The sequence below is a fragment of the Panthera uncia genome, chromosome C2 (assembly GCF_023721935.1).
Source record: "Panthera uncia isolate 11264 chromosome C2, Puncia_PCG_1.0, whole genome shotgun sequence".
In the NCBI taxonomy this organism is placed as follows: domain Eukaryota; kingdom Metazoa; phylum Chordata; class Mammalia; order Carnivora; family Felidae; genus Panthera; species Panthera uncia.
Genome location: NC_064810.1, coordinates 111,948,243 through 111,964,756, shown reverse-complemented (window position 1 = coordinate 111,964,756; position 16,514 = coordinate 111,948,243). Strand labels below are relative to the sequence as shown.

Here is a 16,514-nt window from a genome sequence, read left to right as displayed (position 1 = left end):
AGCTTTTTGAGGACTCACCAAACTGTCACAGTGGCTGAACTATTTTACAACTCACTGGTAATGTATGAGGGTTCTAGTTTTTACATTGCCACAACATTTGTTCTTTTCCATTTAAAAATTAATATTGTTGCCATCCTTGTGGGTATGAAGTGGTATCTTGCTATAGCTTAAAAAAATTTTTTTTTTAACATTTATTTATTTTTGAGAGACAGACTGTGAGCAGGGGAGGGGCAGAGAGAGAGGGAGACACAGAATCTGAAGCAGGCTCCAGTCTCTGAACCGTCAGTATAGAGCCCGATGTGGGGCTCAAACTCAAAAACCTTGAGATCATGACCTGAGCCCAAGTCAGACGCTTAACTGATAGCCACCTAGGCGCCCCTCACTATGGTTTTGATTTGCATTTCCCTAATGGCGAATAACGTTGAACATGTTTTCGTGTGCTTGTTGGCCCTTTCTATATCTTTGGGGAAATGTCTATTCAAGTTCTTTACCCATATTTTAACTGGGATGTTTGTCTTTTTATTATTGAGTTGTAAATGTTTTTATATATCCGGGATTCTAGACCCCTAGAAGATATGATTTAAAAGTATTCTCCCATTCTGTGGGTTGTCTTTTCACTTCCTGATAATGTCCTTTGATGCATAAAAGTTTTTACTTTTGATGAAGCCCAATTTTTTTTCTTGCTGTTGGCTTTTGATGTGCTAGCAAAGATTCCATTGCTGAATCTGAGGTCATGAAGACTTGCTCCTATGTTTTCTTATAAGAGCTTTATCATTTTAGTTTGTATTTCATGGGTCACCAAACCATTTTGAGTTAATTTTCACCTATTATATCTTGAGTTTGGTGTACAGTTGAAGGGACTGTTGTTTTCCCTTTGAATGGTCATGGCACCTCTGTCAAAAACCACTTGGGCATAGATGTATGGGTTTGTTTTGGGGTCTTAATTCCATTGGTTGACATGTCTATCCTCAGGCCCATTCCACACCGTTTTGGTTACTGTAGCTTTACAGTAAGATTTTGAAATCAGGAAGTATGAGTCCTTTAGCGTTGTTCTCTTTTTCCCAGAATTATATTGACTACTTGTAATTCCGTTAGAATTGGAGGAATGACTTCCATTCCTGAATAAAAGGATATTGGAATTTTGACACGGAATGTATTGAGTCTGTGGATTTTTTTTTTTTTTAAAGTTTAGTTATTTTGAAAGGGAGAGAGCGCAGGGGGAGGAGGGGCAGAATGAGAGGGAGAGAGAGAATCCCAAACTGGCTGCACACTGTCAGTGCAGAGCCCGACGCGGGACTCGACCCTACACACTGAGATCTTGACCTGAGCTGAAACCAAGAGTCAGATGCTTAACTGAATGAGCCACCCAGGCGCCCCTGAATCTGCGGATTTCTTTTGGTAGTATGGCCATCTTAACAACATTAAGTCTTCTAATACATGGGGTATCTTTCCATTATTTAGGCCTTTGATTTTGTTCAGCAATGTTTTATGGTTTTTAGTGTACAAGTCTTTTACCTCCTTGATTAAATTTACTCCTGGGTATTTTATTCTTCTGGATACCTGTTATAGATGGAATTATTTCTTAATTTCATTTTGCAATTATTCATTGCTGCTGTGTGGAGACATGACTGATTTTTGTAACATTTATTGGTTTTAATAGTCCTTTACTTTTTTCCCAAATGAATAGGATCATATAGATAAATATGAAGTTGGAAAGTGGAATACTAAATAATTTTAATTTTTATGATGTGAGATTATCCTAAATATGAAGTTTGGGGTGTCCTTCCAACATAATGTTAAGTGATCTTCTGATTATGCTAGTGAATTCCAGATTTTTTATAGTTGGTAAATTTTCAGTCATCTGCACTAATATTTACACAAACCTCAAATAATTTATTTTGAACTTCGGAAGGCATGATTAATATAAAATAATGTATGACTTTTTTATTTTGAAGTAATCACAAAGTTCCAGAAAAGTTGTAAGAACAGTATAGTGACCTTTTTTTTTTTCCTCCTCAGTCATTTGGGAGTAAGTTGTTGACCTGATGCTCTAAATACTTTAATGTAAAATTCCTGCAAACAAGGATATTCTCCTTGGAGAAATGGCTCAGTTTTAGGGCTGAGGCAGGAAAACTACAAGATGAGACTTGAAAATCTTGTCAGACAACAAAGAGGGGCTCAAGAATGATGGAGACATATAAAAAAGACACAAGCCTGGGGAGCCTGGGTGGCTCAGTCGGTTGAGCACCTCACTTCAGCTTATGTCACGATCTCATAGTCGTGAGTTCGAGCCCCACATTAGGCTTCCTGCTGTCAGCTCTGAGCTTGCTTCGGATCCTCTGTCCCTCCTTCCCCTCCCTCGCTCATTCTCTCTCTGTCTCTCTCTCTCAAAAATGAATAAACATTTAAAAAAAGACACAAGCTGTTTGAGCCAAGTCGGGAACAATTAAGCATCAAAAAATAATTACTATGGCAGATTATAACCCATTGAATGAAATCAGTATAATCCCATACTGATCTACATGAATAAGTTGAAAATTTGATGAGAAATGGGATAATTACTGTGGTAGAACGATGACCCCAAAGATGTCCACATCCTAACACCTGGACCTCATGTGATAAAACGAACTTTGCAGATATGGTAAGAACTTTGGGGTAGGAAGATTATCCTATATTCTCCAGGCAGGGTCTTTAGAAGAAGGAAGCAGAAGAGGAGTTTAGAATAATGGGATGTGAAAGGTATCATCTGCCAATGTTGGTTTTGGAGGTGGATAAAGGGGCCTACCAGCCAAGGAATATGGGCAGCTACTAGAAACTTATAAACATAATAATCAATTGTTGTGTAATTGTGAACACTTATTATTTTAAACATACATGGATAATAGCCTAGAATAGAATATGAAATTTGTGTGGCTTTAAAAAATAAATGCTACTTCAATGAGACTATGGGTGCTCTTTCAGAACTGGAAAGAGAGTCTGTGCCTTAATACAGGCTAATGGCCATATATTCATTTTCCTCTTTTTCCTATTGTTAAATGAGAGAAGCACTGCCTTATTTAAATACTGTCATGAACAGAAAGATAACCATGTCAATTATCAATTTGTTATCTTTCTACTCCAAACTCACCTGCTCCACGATAAAGGACTGGACTCTAAGCAGTTCTTTACAAAGAGCATGATATTAAGCTTTATTGGGTCCTACAGGGGACAGGATGCTGGAGGAGACAGGGTGCTAGAGGGAATTTACTAGAGAAAGGGTATTTTCCTTCCTAGTTCCTGTGACTTGTGTTTTCCTTTTCCTGTTCTTGCTGCGTGGTCTGTCGGCAGTACATATGGTTGAGGACATCTGGTGATGGTCTGCCTCAGCCATGGGCCCCAAATACAGAAGACAAAATCAGGAAAAACTAAAATCATAGTTTAATAATTTTCTTAAAAAAATTAAAAACTGCTTTATTGACTTATAATTGCATACTATAAACTGTATATAAAGTATAGAATCCTTCTCTCTCGCTCCTTGCCATCCCTTCCTACATCTTAGTTTACTAATTACTTCTGTTAAACATTCTGTATTTAATTTACTTTATAGTTTCTGTCTCCTAATTGAATTTCTGCTAATACAGAATTAATCCCTGGAGTGGTTGCAGGAGACAGACCTAAAAATTTGAAGTTTTGGTATTGGTGAGCACAGTGCTGAGCTCTTTGCCAGTGGAAGTGGGGTGCTGGTAATCTATGGCATCACAGTTGATATCATCTGTGGTTCATCGTGACTTATTGCCAACTGATGCACATTCCTCAGAGCCCAAATAGCTGCTACATTTGACCTTTATGGCAACTAACTATAAGAACTGTAGTGTGGGATGGAACCTTTTGAGTATTATGCAGTGCTTACAGAGAGAAAACGACAGCTGGATTTCTTAACTCTCAGCTCAAGATCCGCCTTTTTTTTTTTTTTTTACACTTCTTTTGATTGCACACTTCAGATCTTTAAATTGTGAATAGACTTGTGAATTATAAGACCTTATTGCTTGCTCATAATTTTTTTTTTTTTTGCGTAAAAGTAACGCACACTTAGAAAACTTGAAGTGTAATGGATTTCTGTTAAGATTTCTGTGCATTTTCTTCTAGATTTTTGTTTGGTATACAATATATAAATAGGCTTTACAAAAGTTTTAAAACATGCAGGTAATATGTAAAGAAAATAAAAACAGTATTGTTTCTATGGGGAGAAAAGTTGATATGATTACATACAAAACATTGGGAATAGTTTGTATGAAGCCCTGAGTTTGGAAAGAATTGATGTTTTTTTTTATTTGCTAACCTTTTGAAATTAAAAATGTGTTAATTTTGTTTCATTTGTTGGAAAAATAAAATTGTAAAGCATTTTCATGGAATCTAAAAAAATTTTGCTTTGGTTGATGGCAATAGTTAAAAATCTTAGGTGAGGCTTGCTTTCAGTTTGGATCAACCTTCGGTTTTTTTGCAAAGAACTATTAGGTATCTTATTTTTGCTTAAAAAGTTAAGCCTTGTTGTTTTTTGTTCTAACACTTTTGCTCATGACAACCTCTAAACCATTTCTTAAATTCCCATACAGCATAGTTTTTTGGGTTTTTTTTTTTAACTACAGTATATTAGTAGTTCCCAGTTGTTAAAACTCTTGGAAGTCATGATGCTTTTTAAGGAACACTATGTAGTTATTGATATAATCAATTTTTGTATGAATTGAGAACACTATTTTGGAGGAAACATAGTACCACATGTATCCAATATACATACATGACCATTAGCACATTTATTAAAAAACCTATTTTATGAAATGTGATTTGGCTATTATAAATTTTACACTAAAGTCATTAACTAGCTGTTCACATGTATTTTCTGTTAATGCTTGCTTTTGATGCTTATTGTAGTATAAGATACATTTATGGAGAAAACCAAATTGAAATTACTATCCTTTAAATCTTTTGGCAAACTAGAGGGGCGCCTGGGTGGCGCAGTTGGTTAAGCGTCCGACTTCAGCCAGGTCACGATCTCGCGGTCCGTGAGTTCGAGCCCCGCGTCAGGCTCTGGGCTGATGGCTCGGAGCCTGGAGCCTGTTTCCGATTCTGTGTCTCCCTCTCTCTCTGCCCCTCCCCCGTTCATGCTCTGTCTCTCTCTGTCCCAAAAATAAATAAAAAACGTTGAAAAAAAAAAATAAATCTTTTGGCAAACTAGGAAGAGATTACCATTATTTTAGCAGTGGAGTATTTTGGTCCATTTTTGGAACGCTAGTGATGCTCAGGAATGTCGCTTGGGAATCAGTAGAATAAGAGCTTACTCAGAGGCTTTCCTATGGAGCTGATTAGCTGTTTCATGAGTGTTATTTGGCACTAAACTAGTTGATGTCAGGATGTGAGTTATCTTCAGAATTAAACGTTGTTTGGAAAGGAATTTCCTGAAAGTAATATTGGTCCTAAACATTCATTAAATGCAGCCCCATTTGTAAAATGAAGTTTTAGTCTGTATTTTTGTGTAGATGAGTTGTATGGTATTGTCATAGATTTAAAGGGAGCTTAGGATTTACTGTGATGCTTGGGGAAGTTTTAAAATTTTGCAAATACCAGACCAGCATTAGATGAGTAACTGGCATCTGTGCTCTTCAGCTATACAGATAATTATGTGTGCCAGCCAGGGTGCTCATGTTCTCCAAAACAAGGCCAAGGGAAAATTAACAAAATCAAGAGTTGGTTCTTTGAAAAGATCAACAGAATTAATAAACCTTTCGATAGCTTTAAGAAAAAAAAAGGGAGGCTCCACTAAAATCAAACCTGAAAGAGGGACATATTACTGCCAATTTTACAGAAATAAAAAGAATTATGAAAGAGTACTGTGAATAATTGTAGAACAAGAAATTGGATTACCTAGTTGAAATGGAACAGACAACTTACCAAGACTAGGTCATGAAGAAATAGAATATCTGTATAGATTTTATGACTAGTAAGGAGGTTGAATCAATAATCAAAAACCTCCCTAGCAAGAAAAGCTCAGGACCAGATAGCTTCCCTGGTGAAGTCTACCAAATATCTTAAAAAAGAATTATACCAGTCCTTAAGCTCTTCCAAAAAGTTGAAGAGGAGGGAATACTTCCTAGCTCATTATGTAAGACCAGCATTATTCTGATATGAAAGCCAGACACTGATAGATACTATAAGAAAACTACAGACCAGTATTTCTTATGAGTAGTAATGCAAAATCCTCAACAAAGTACTAGCAAACCAAATTCAACAACACCATGATCAAGTGCATTCCTAGAATTCAGGGATGGTTCAGCATATGAAAAATAATCAGTAATACATCATACTAATAGTGTAAAGAAAAAACACATGGCCGTCTTAATTAATGGAGAAAAAAGCATTTGATAAAAATCATGATAAAAAGCATTGAATAAGTAAGAAGGGAGTTACTTCAACATAGTAAAGGTTGTATATGAAGATCCCACACTTAATATCATATGCAGTGGTAAAAGACTGAAAATGAAAGTTCTTCCTTTAAGATCAGGAATAAGACCAGGATGCCTGCTTTTACCACTTCTAGTCCTTATTAGAGTGCTGGAAGTCCTAGCCCGAGCAATCAGGCAAGAAAGAGAAATAAAAGGCAACCAAATTAGAAAGGAAGAAGTGAAATTATCTCTGTTTACAGATAACATGATTTTACATGTATAAAACCATAAAGGTTCCACAAAAAAACCTTATTAGAACTAACAAATTCAGCAAAGTTGAAGGATATATAATCAATATGCAAAAATCTGTGAACTATCACAAAAGGAAATTAATGAAACAATTCCATTTACAATAGCGTCAGAAAGAATAAAATACTGAGGAATAAACTTACCAAGATTGCAAAAGACTTATATGTTGAAAACTACAAAACATTGCTGAGAGAAATTAGACATAAATAGATGGATAGACATCCCATGTTCATGGATTGACAGACTTAGTATTATTAAGATGTCAGTACTATTCAAAGTGATCTGTGGATTTAGTGCAATCCCTATTAGAATACCAATGAATTTTTTTTTTTTTTTTTTTTTTACTGAAGTAGAAAAAAATATGTCCTAAAATTCCTATGGAATCTCAAGGGAGCTCAACTAGTCAATATTGACAAAACACAAAGTTGGAAGTCTCATACTTTCTGATTTCAAAATCTACAAAGCTACAGTGATTAAAGCAGTATGGTTCTGGCATAAGGACAAACATACAGACCACTGGAATATGATAGCCTAGAAATAAATCCTTACATATATAGTTAAGTGAATTTTGACAAGGGTGTCAAGACCTTTGAGTGGAGGAGGGGGACAGTCCTTTCAACAAATAGTATTGGGAAAACTGTATATCCTCCTGCAAAAGAATGCAGTTGGACCCATCTTATATACAAAAACAACTCAAAATGATCAAAAACATAAATGTAGAACTAATACGTAAAACTCTTAGATGAAAGCATAGGGGAGAAACTTCATAACATTGGATTTGGCAGTGATATCTTGGATATAACATTAAAAGCACAGGCAACAAAAGAAAAAATAGGTGAGTTGGACTTGTGCACTGAAGGACACTGTACAGAGTGAAAAGAAAACCCATGGAATGGGAGAAAACAGTTTTCAACCATATATCTGATAAGGGAAATAAATACAGACTATATAAAGAACTTTTATAACTCAACAACAACATCCACACCCAGATTAAAAATGGGCAAAGGACTTAAATAATTATTCCTTCCAGGAGACACACAAATAGCTAATAAGCATATGAAAAGATGCTCAACATGATTAATAATTAGGGAAATAAAAATCAAAACCAAATGAGATATCACTTTACACCCAGTAGGATGACTATTGTCAGACAGACAAAATAGTAAGTGTTGGTGAGGATGCAAAGAAATTGGAACCCTGTGCATTGCTGGTAGGAATGTAAAATGGTGCAGCTGATGTGGAAAACGATACAGCAGTTCCTCAAAAAATTAAACAGAATTACCATAATGACTCAGCAATTCCACTTCTGGGCATATACCCCAAAGGAGTGAAAGCAGGGACTCAGTTATTTGTATACCCAGTTCGTAGCAACTTTATTCACAATAGCCAAAAGATGGAAACAACCAAAGTGTCATCAGTAAATGAATGGATACACAAAATGTGGCATATACATATAATGGGATATTATTTAGCCTTTAAAAAGGAAATTCTGACATATGCTACAACATGGATAAATCTTGACGACATTATGCTAAGTGAAATAAGCCAGACAAAAATGGACAAAAAGTGATTTTGCTTATATCAGGTATGTAGGATAGTCAAATTTATAGAGGCAGAATGTAAAATTGTTGCTGGGGATAGCAGGAGTGGGGAATGGGAAATTCATGTTTAATGGTTACAGAGTTTCAGTTTGGGGAGATGAAAAGTTCTGGAGATGAATGGTGATGTTGGTTATACAACAGTGTAAATGTAGTTACTGTTACTGAACTTAACACTGAACAAAATTTACCATTTTAAACAATTTTATGTATATTATATCAACATTTAAAAATAAGGCTGAAGGCCTTCTAAGAAGATCCTTGAAGAGTTAAAATGATTTATTCGGTACATTAAAAAAACTTTTCTGTGTTTGACAATTTGTATAATAAACAGAGAAATAGTATAATGAATCTCAATATAATCTTCACCTAGATTTAACATTCACTAGTCTTCTGGTTTAAATTTTTTGACTTGTGTATTTTAAAGTAAATTACAGGTATCATGACATTTCATTCCTAAGTATTTCACTATGCATCTCCAAAAATAAGGACTTTCTCATTTGACCACAATACTCCCATCATACCCAAGAAAATGAACAGTTACTTAAAAAAAAAAAAATGTATCTAATATCTAGAGCACATTCACATTGCCCCTCTTGTTCCTTAACGGTATTTTTATCATTGGTTTGCTTGAAACTTTTGCTTTTGGATTTAATGTTTCATATTTCATGCTGTTTTCCCATTTCATCTCATTACACTATTTTGTTTATTCCATTTAATTTTACAGGAATCGGTGCAGTGCTCTCAAGTAACACCCACCTTGTCTTAGAGCTTTTTTTTTTTTTTTTTTTCTTGTCTATGTATTTCCTGTAAGCTTGAAGTTAGCTCTGAAGTCTTGTTAGAATTGGGTTAAAATAGTTTTGACAAGAATACATTTTAGGCGACATAAACTGAACAGAAAGTAGAATGAGAATTTGCCAGTTGGAAAACTTTAGACAGTCAGGAAGCTAATTTCAGATAAAATGTCTGTTAATAATGGGTGAAGTTCTGTCAAGTAGTAGGCACAGTTGGATATGATCAGAGATTGTGATGATGGCTATACCTCTAAGAAACCTGCTTGGTAGTTTTCAAGGATTTTTTTGCATTTTCTCTACTAAATACTTACTTTGAAGAAATGTAGACTTCTGATTTTAGGAATACTTAGAGTGAATACTTAGAGTGAATACTCCTATTTTTGTTAATTATGGAGAAAGAAAGAAAGAGAGTAAAGAGAGAGAGAGAAGGTGGAATGGAGGAAAAGAGGTAGATATTTGTAACTAGCAAGATTTTGTTACCGAAAAACCCGAGTTCAGCTGCTCATTGCTTGGAAGGCCAATACTCAAGAGATTGTTTTTGTTTGGAAAGTAGTATGATTGTGATGAACACCAAGTATCGTATATAAGTGACGAATCATTAAATTCTACACCTGAAACTAATGTTTATGTTAATTAGTAATGTGTATATTAATTAGCTGGAATTTAAGTTAAAACTTGGCCCAAAAAAAAGAAAAAGAAAAAAAAGGAAAGGAATATGAGCTTTATTTAGGAGGAACGCCACCTGGGGAGAGGGTAGATTCTTGTCCAAAAACAAACTCCAAGGTTTGTGCCAGGCCCAAAGAGTTTTTTTTTTTTTTTTTAATTTTTTTTTTTCAACGTTTTTAATTTATTTTTGGGACAGAGAGAGACAGAGCATGAACGGGGGAGGGGCAGAGAGAGAGGGAAACACAGAATTGGAAACAGGCTCCAGGCTCCAGGCTCCGAGCCATCAGCCCAGAGCCTGACGCGGGGCTCGAACTCACGGACCGCGAGATCGTGACCTGGCTGAAGTCGGATGCTTAACCGACTGCGCCACCCAGGCGCCCCCAGGCCCAAAGAGTTTTAAAGGAACATTAGGGCAGTTAATCAGTAAAAGGGGAGCATAGTGGTCTGTAGCAATTCTTAATTATGTGCAGACTCAGTGGTGTCAGCTTTCAGATGTTATCACTGCAGTGCTCAGAGGTTGTGTACTGAGGTGTGGCTGGTGGGGGGGGGGGGGGGGTGTACAACAGGGTTTGGTTCTGAGTCTTATTAGCAAACAATGCATGATCTGTAAAACCACAAAGAAAGGTTTAGTTAATCAGTCAGGTTAAAGGTGCTTGCTAAAACTTAGACCATTAGGTTGGCCAGAGGGGCTGAATTGGTGGCTTCAATTTTATTAGAAGGCTTTTCTGTGTGCTTTTTCAAAAACGTTCTAAAGAAACGTCCTCTTTGGAGAAAGGGGAACCTCTTGCAACTGTTCGTGCGAATGCAAACTGGTGCAGACACTGGAGAACAGTATGGAGGTTCCTCAAAAAGTTAAAAATAGAACTAGGCATTTACCCAAGCATATAAAAATACAGATTCAAAGAGGGTACATGCACCCTAATGTTTATAGCAGCATTATCAACAATAGCCAAACTATGGAGAGAACCCAAATGTCCATCGACTGATGAATGGATAAAGAAGATGTGGTGTATATATATACACAATGGAATATCACTCAGCCATCAAAAAGAAATGAAGTCTTGCCATTGGCAGCAATGTAGATGGAGCTACAGTATATTATGCTAAGCGAAAAAAGTCTGAGAAAAACAAATACCATATGATTTCACTCATATATAGAATTTAAGAAACAAAACAGATGAACATATGGGAGTGGGGAAGAGAGAGGGAAACAAACCATAAGAGATCCTTAAATATAGAGAACAACTGAGGGTTGATGGAGGGAGGTGGGTGGGCGATGGGCTTAGATGGATGATGGGTATTAAGGAGGGCATTTGTTATGATGAGCACTGGGTGTTATATGTAAGTGATGAATCACTGAATTCTACTCCTGAAACTAATATTATCCTGTATGTTAACGGACTAGAACTTAAATAAAATCATGAAAAAAGAATGTCCTCAATAGAATGCATTCTATTTGGGAGTGATAAGAGTCACAACAAATAATACTTTATTGAATTCTGTTATAGAGGCTGCAGTAATTGAATAAATTCGAATTTATCAGAGACTGATGAGAATTGTAATGGGGAAGAAAGGTATAACACCCACTCTGCATGATGAGTCAGGGGTTCTGGTTGATAATAACACTCTAAATGGGTGTAACCTGACACCAGGTTTCACTAGCTTTGTGGAAGGATACAGGCTGGGAACGTGGCTTATCAGCATAAGATATATCTTAACTGAGAAGCCTTATGTTCATTCAGGTACAGCTTTTATACTCAACCAAGAGTGTACTGAATTGTAAGCGTATGTGGGTGGGTATCAGAGCAGCATAGGAGAGTCTCCTATAGGAAAGGAACCCCTTTTTGTAACAGTCCGTGAGTAGCTTCCAGGTTTCTTTAAGGGTCATACTTGATTTCAAGAGAGATTACCCCTTGGGGAACGTTTTTGTTTTTGTGACAAGCTTTTATAATTAACAGTCTTTCCACTTGTCATTCTTTTCATCAGTTAGGAAGTCATTTTTACAGTAAGTAATGTTGTCTAGTAATACAATTTGACTTAACCCAGTAGTTTAGGTGCTACAAGATAGTATTGAAGGATTTAAACTTATTAACCTTTCTCTCCAGAAGATTTCTTGGAGATTTTTGTGATTATTTTTTTGTGTGTGTGATTTTTTTTTTTTTGAAAATGTGTTAATAACTATGGATCTTTTTTTACAGAAACTGCATATATTTAAACAAAAATTTGCATATAATATCATAGGATTCATCATTTTCTCCTGAATTTTCCTTTGAAGGTAGATGATTGTATTTTAATTTCTGGCTAACACATGATTGTTATAGATGATATATATATATCACAAGATATAGAGCTGGTGACAGCAGAGTGCATTTTTTGAAATTGTGAGTTGATCAGAGCAAGGGTACTTGTGGGACTACAGGGAAATAAAAATGTTTAGTTGGACAGACTCTGAAAATTTTAGACTGTTTGCCACTTCTTCAACATTTACTTCTGTTGATTGCCTTCCTTCCCCCCACATTCATTTCAACATTCTTTTCTTTCTTAACTTTTGTGAAATCAGTCTCTTTCTTTGTTTTCCCTTTCTCTTGACCCTTAAATTTATATACTGTTTAGAGTTTTCTTTAGCCCTCTTCTTGATTTTCACTTTTGCGTTAAAATCACTTTAGTTATCACATATTTGTTGATGATACTACATCTCTCTGTGCCTTGGGTAGAGCTCCTGACTTCTATTTATTGCATTCTGTTTACATGCCCACCAGAATATTTCACAAACATTAATGGAAAAAAAACAGCCCCAGTTGTGCTCACCTCCACTAACTGTAGTTCTCCTTTGGTATTTCCTGTTTTGTCTATTGGCAGCACCACCCCAAAACTCTCTTCCTCCTGTATTCCACTGCTGTTAAGTCCTTATGTGCGTTTTTGTATTTATTCCACAGAGTTGTCCTTTTAAGTCCTAAACAATTCTCCTTTTACAGATGAAGCAACTTAGTCATTTTGTCTCAAAATCACACTGTTCGTATGTGTCAGTGCCTCAGCATAAACCTACGTCTATCAAATACTGGATCTCCTATTTCTTACCACAGTTAGAATACTACTACTCACTTCTGTGACTTTAATCTAAAAAAAATAAGAGTGTGCCTATGGAGTTTAACTACAAGAGTATTTATTGTAGAGTTTATAGTAGTCAAAAAATTTTCTAACAATAGAGATTCTGTTTGATCCATTAGAGTGCATTCCATTAAATCCATTATAGTGCATTCACATGGAATGTCATGTGGTCATTATATATTGTTTTAAACCAGTAGTTCTCATTTTGTATAAACAAAGTCATGTGTGGAAACCCAGTGTATGAAATACAATTAAAAAAAAATGTCCTCAGGTACCCTCAGGAAACCCAGTGTATGAAATGTCCTCAGGAAACCCAGTGTATGAAATATAATTTTAAAAAAATGTCCTCAGGTACCATGATGGTGGATGGGGCCAGTCAGGTGCTCCTGGGCTCTGGCCTCACCATCTTGTCCCAGTTGCTCATGTAGGATATGAGCCTCTTCCTCCAATAGTAGGATGAAATATTTTTGGTTGGCAAGTAAGTCGGCTTCCTGGTCTGTTTTGTTATGCTCAGCACATTGCAAACATCCATGGGAAGTGTAGGTTTTTCACAGGCTTAACTCCAAGACTGTTCAGGAGTCCTTGGAACTGTGTGTGGTCCATGGTAAAATTTTGCAGCGTTACCAGGAATGTGACAAGGTTGACTATTTAGGCCCTGTAAATGTACAGAAAGAAGTCACACCCTCCTTCAACCAATTTATCAAGGAGACAACTTGAAAGATGGTGGCTCATTCTGCTGCTACCCTCATCACACCTTCCACACGATTAGTCTGGGATTTATGGAACAATTCATTGGCAGAAAATCCAAGTACTATGGACTTCGTGACTCCATAGTAACCATCTATTGCAAAGAGGGCATCCTAGGACTTTTGCAGGTCTTATTCCTTGTCTCCTAGGTGATATCACTTATTTGTGGCTCTGTAACTCACTGGCCTACCTCATCAATAGCTATGCACTGGACAGTGGAGTTTCCACCAGGAGTGAAATGAAGAGTTATTCCGAAGCTGTCACAGGATTTTTTTGCCAGTATATTGACCTATCCCTCTGTGCTTGTCTTTAATCTTGTGGCTGTCAACAACTATGTACTAGCTGGTGGTTCTCCTTCCTACTCCCCAATATATACTTCTTGGATAGAGTGCTGGTAATGCTACAAAAAGACAGAAATATGAGCTGAGGAAATAGCTTGTTTTTTCCGGATGGTCCCCTGTAGGAAGACTTATTGTTGTGACCTGAGAATGTCAATTTGAAGATGTGGGGCAGGGACAGTGACATTTCTTTCTTTCTTTTTTTTTTTTTAAAGGGACTTTTTTTTTTTTAATGTTTATTTTTTATTTTTGAGAGACAGAGAGAGCATGAGTGGGAGAGGGGCAAAGAGAGAGGGAGACACAGAACATGAAGCAGGCTCCAGGCTCTGAGCTGTCAGCACAGAGCCTGATGCCGGGCTTGAACTCACGAGCCGTGAGATCATGACCAGAGCCGAAGTTGGATGCTTAACCAACTGAGCCACCCAGGCGCCCCAACAGTGACATTTCTATAGTCCCAGATGCACGGAGTAATGGGAGAGAATGTTGATTTGTATACAGTGTGGCTGCTTTTTAAATAGTCATTTGATCTTGGAAAAAATGTTTGAAAAGTGTGGAAGCCCCAGAGGGTTTCCTGGACTGCTAGCTGCTTGGTTCTCCAGGGGATGCTATGGTACAGGGTTTGAAATTTTTAATTTTTTCAAGTACAGTTAATGAATTAGGAAAATATTCACAATATATGAAGTGAAAAGATTACAGTTAACAAAACAATGTGCACATATAGTATATTCCCAGTTTTGCTAAATATATATTTGAATGTACATATCACTAAAAGAATGGAAGGTTACACACCAAAATATGGATGCTAGTTATTCCTTAATTTGGTGATTATGAGTGATTTAAATTTTTTGCACATTTTCAACAATCAATAAGGGCTAGTTTTGTAAAGAGAGACAATAAAAACTCCAGAACGTGTTATTTTTCAAAACGTAATAAAAGCAAAAAGAAGTGTAACCAAACCCACTGCCTATTGTTAAATACACACGTACATGTTCCCCCTCCCCTCTGTCTCTGCTGTCTCATATCCAGAGTAAAAGAAGGAAACAGTCCAGTGGCTATTGTGCCTTGAGCATTGGTTTGAAGTCCTTGAGTACCTGTGTTAAGCATAGGGTTAACCTTTTGAACATCAACTTGAATATCGGTGTTACTTTCAGTTGGCCTTTACAGTGTGGATTTATCTTTATTATTTATTTCTTTTTGCTTCTTTTGAGTATATTTTGTTCTTCTCTGAAGTTCTTGAGATGGAAGCTTAGATTATCAAAATGAATCCTTTCCTCTTTTACGAATGTATGAATTCAATGCTATAAATTTTCTCTTAGCGCTGCTTCAGCTGTGTCCCACAAACTTTAATATGTTGTATTTTCATTCAATTCAATGCATTTTTTTACATTTTTCTTGAGGCTTTTTCTTTAGGCCATGGATTATTTAGAATTGTGTTGTTTAGTTTCCAAATGTTCAAAGATATTTTTCGTGGGGTAAAGTCCAGAGAAAACTAGATATAAGCTTTTAAGAGTCCTTTATCAATGGAGTCACGCAGGATATACTTAATTCCTCAGCACTAAGTTATGACAACACATGTGAAATGCTCAGTACCCAGGGTTTATATTGGGCACTGTTCAGTGATTCAGTGCTCAGGGTTTCTGTTGGGGACTGTGCTTGTAAGTACCCTCTACCTAGCATTCAAAATTTCAGATTATCAGAAAGAAAATGTGTTTTCAACATAACCACATTATTTGCAGAGTTCAGACACAATGAGACGTTCTTATCAGGGAATAATGGGAACCTTCCTGAAATAAGAAGGGCCAATTCTGCAAACAGGTCTTTCTAATGATAGCAGCCTCAGGCCTGCTATGTTAACTCTTTTCTGCACAAAGGTATATTATAACATGTATTTCCTAAGAAACTAATAGCAACAAATCTATACTTTTTTTTTTTTTTTTTTGAGAGAGAGAGAGAGACAGAGACAGAGAGAGGGAGAGAGAGAACACACAAGCAGGGGAGAGGAGCATAGGGACAAAGCCCAACTTGGGGCCCGATCCCATGAGCCTGGGATCATGAACTGAGTCAAAATCAAGAGTCAGATGCTCAACCGACTGAGCCACCCCAGCACCCCCAAATCTAACATTTTTAAAAAAGCTTTATTGACATATAATTAACATACCATAAGATTTACCCATTTAAAGTGAACAGCACACACACACAAAATAAAGTGAACAGCACAGTGATTTTTAGTATATTTATGGAGTTGTGTAACAATCACCATAATCTAATTTTAGAAAATTTTCTTCACCCCTAAAAGAAACCCCATACCCATGGGCAGTCATTCCCCATTCCTAGCTGCCCACCAAGTTCCCTTGGCTCCTACCTGCAGCCCCCCAGGCAATCCCTAATCCACTCTTTGTCTCTGTGGAACAGATCTATACATTTGACATGTTTCCAACTTCATTTCTTCTTTGATCTTAATGGTTTTGTAAGAAGGTAGTTCAAAAATTGTTCAGAGGCATTTCTCTTTCAGTGTGTGTCAAAGAGTCACATTGTTGA

At 36.5% G+C, this 16,514-nt stretch overlaps 1 protein-coding gene and 1 pseudogene across 4 annotated transcripts in view; both read left to right on the top strand.

Annotated features, from left to right (window-relative positions):
* RNF13 (ring finger protein 13) overlaps positions 1 to 16,514 on the top strand; it is a 162,139-nt gene that overhangs the window by 9,882 nt on the left and 135,743 nt on the right. Inside the window, exon 1 of one of the 4 annotated variants that reach the window (XM_049629715.1) lies at positions 12,037 to 12,058. The exons of the other annotated variants lie outside the window; for them this stretch is intronic. The gene's annotated coding sequence lies outside the window, so the exon portion shown is untranslated. Of the gene's footprint in view, positions 1 to 12,036; positions 12,059 to 16,514 lie in introns of those variants that run through there. 4 annotated transcript variants of the gene reach the window in all.
* On the top strand, positions 12,083 to 15,883 carry LOC125921951 (mitochondrial carrier homolog 2-like; annotated as a pseudogene).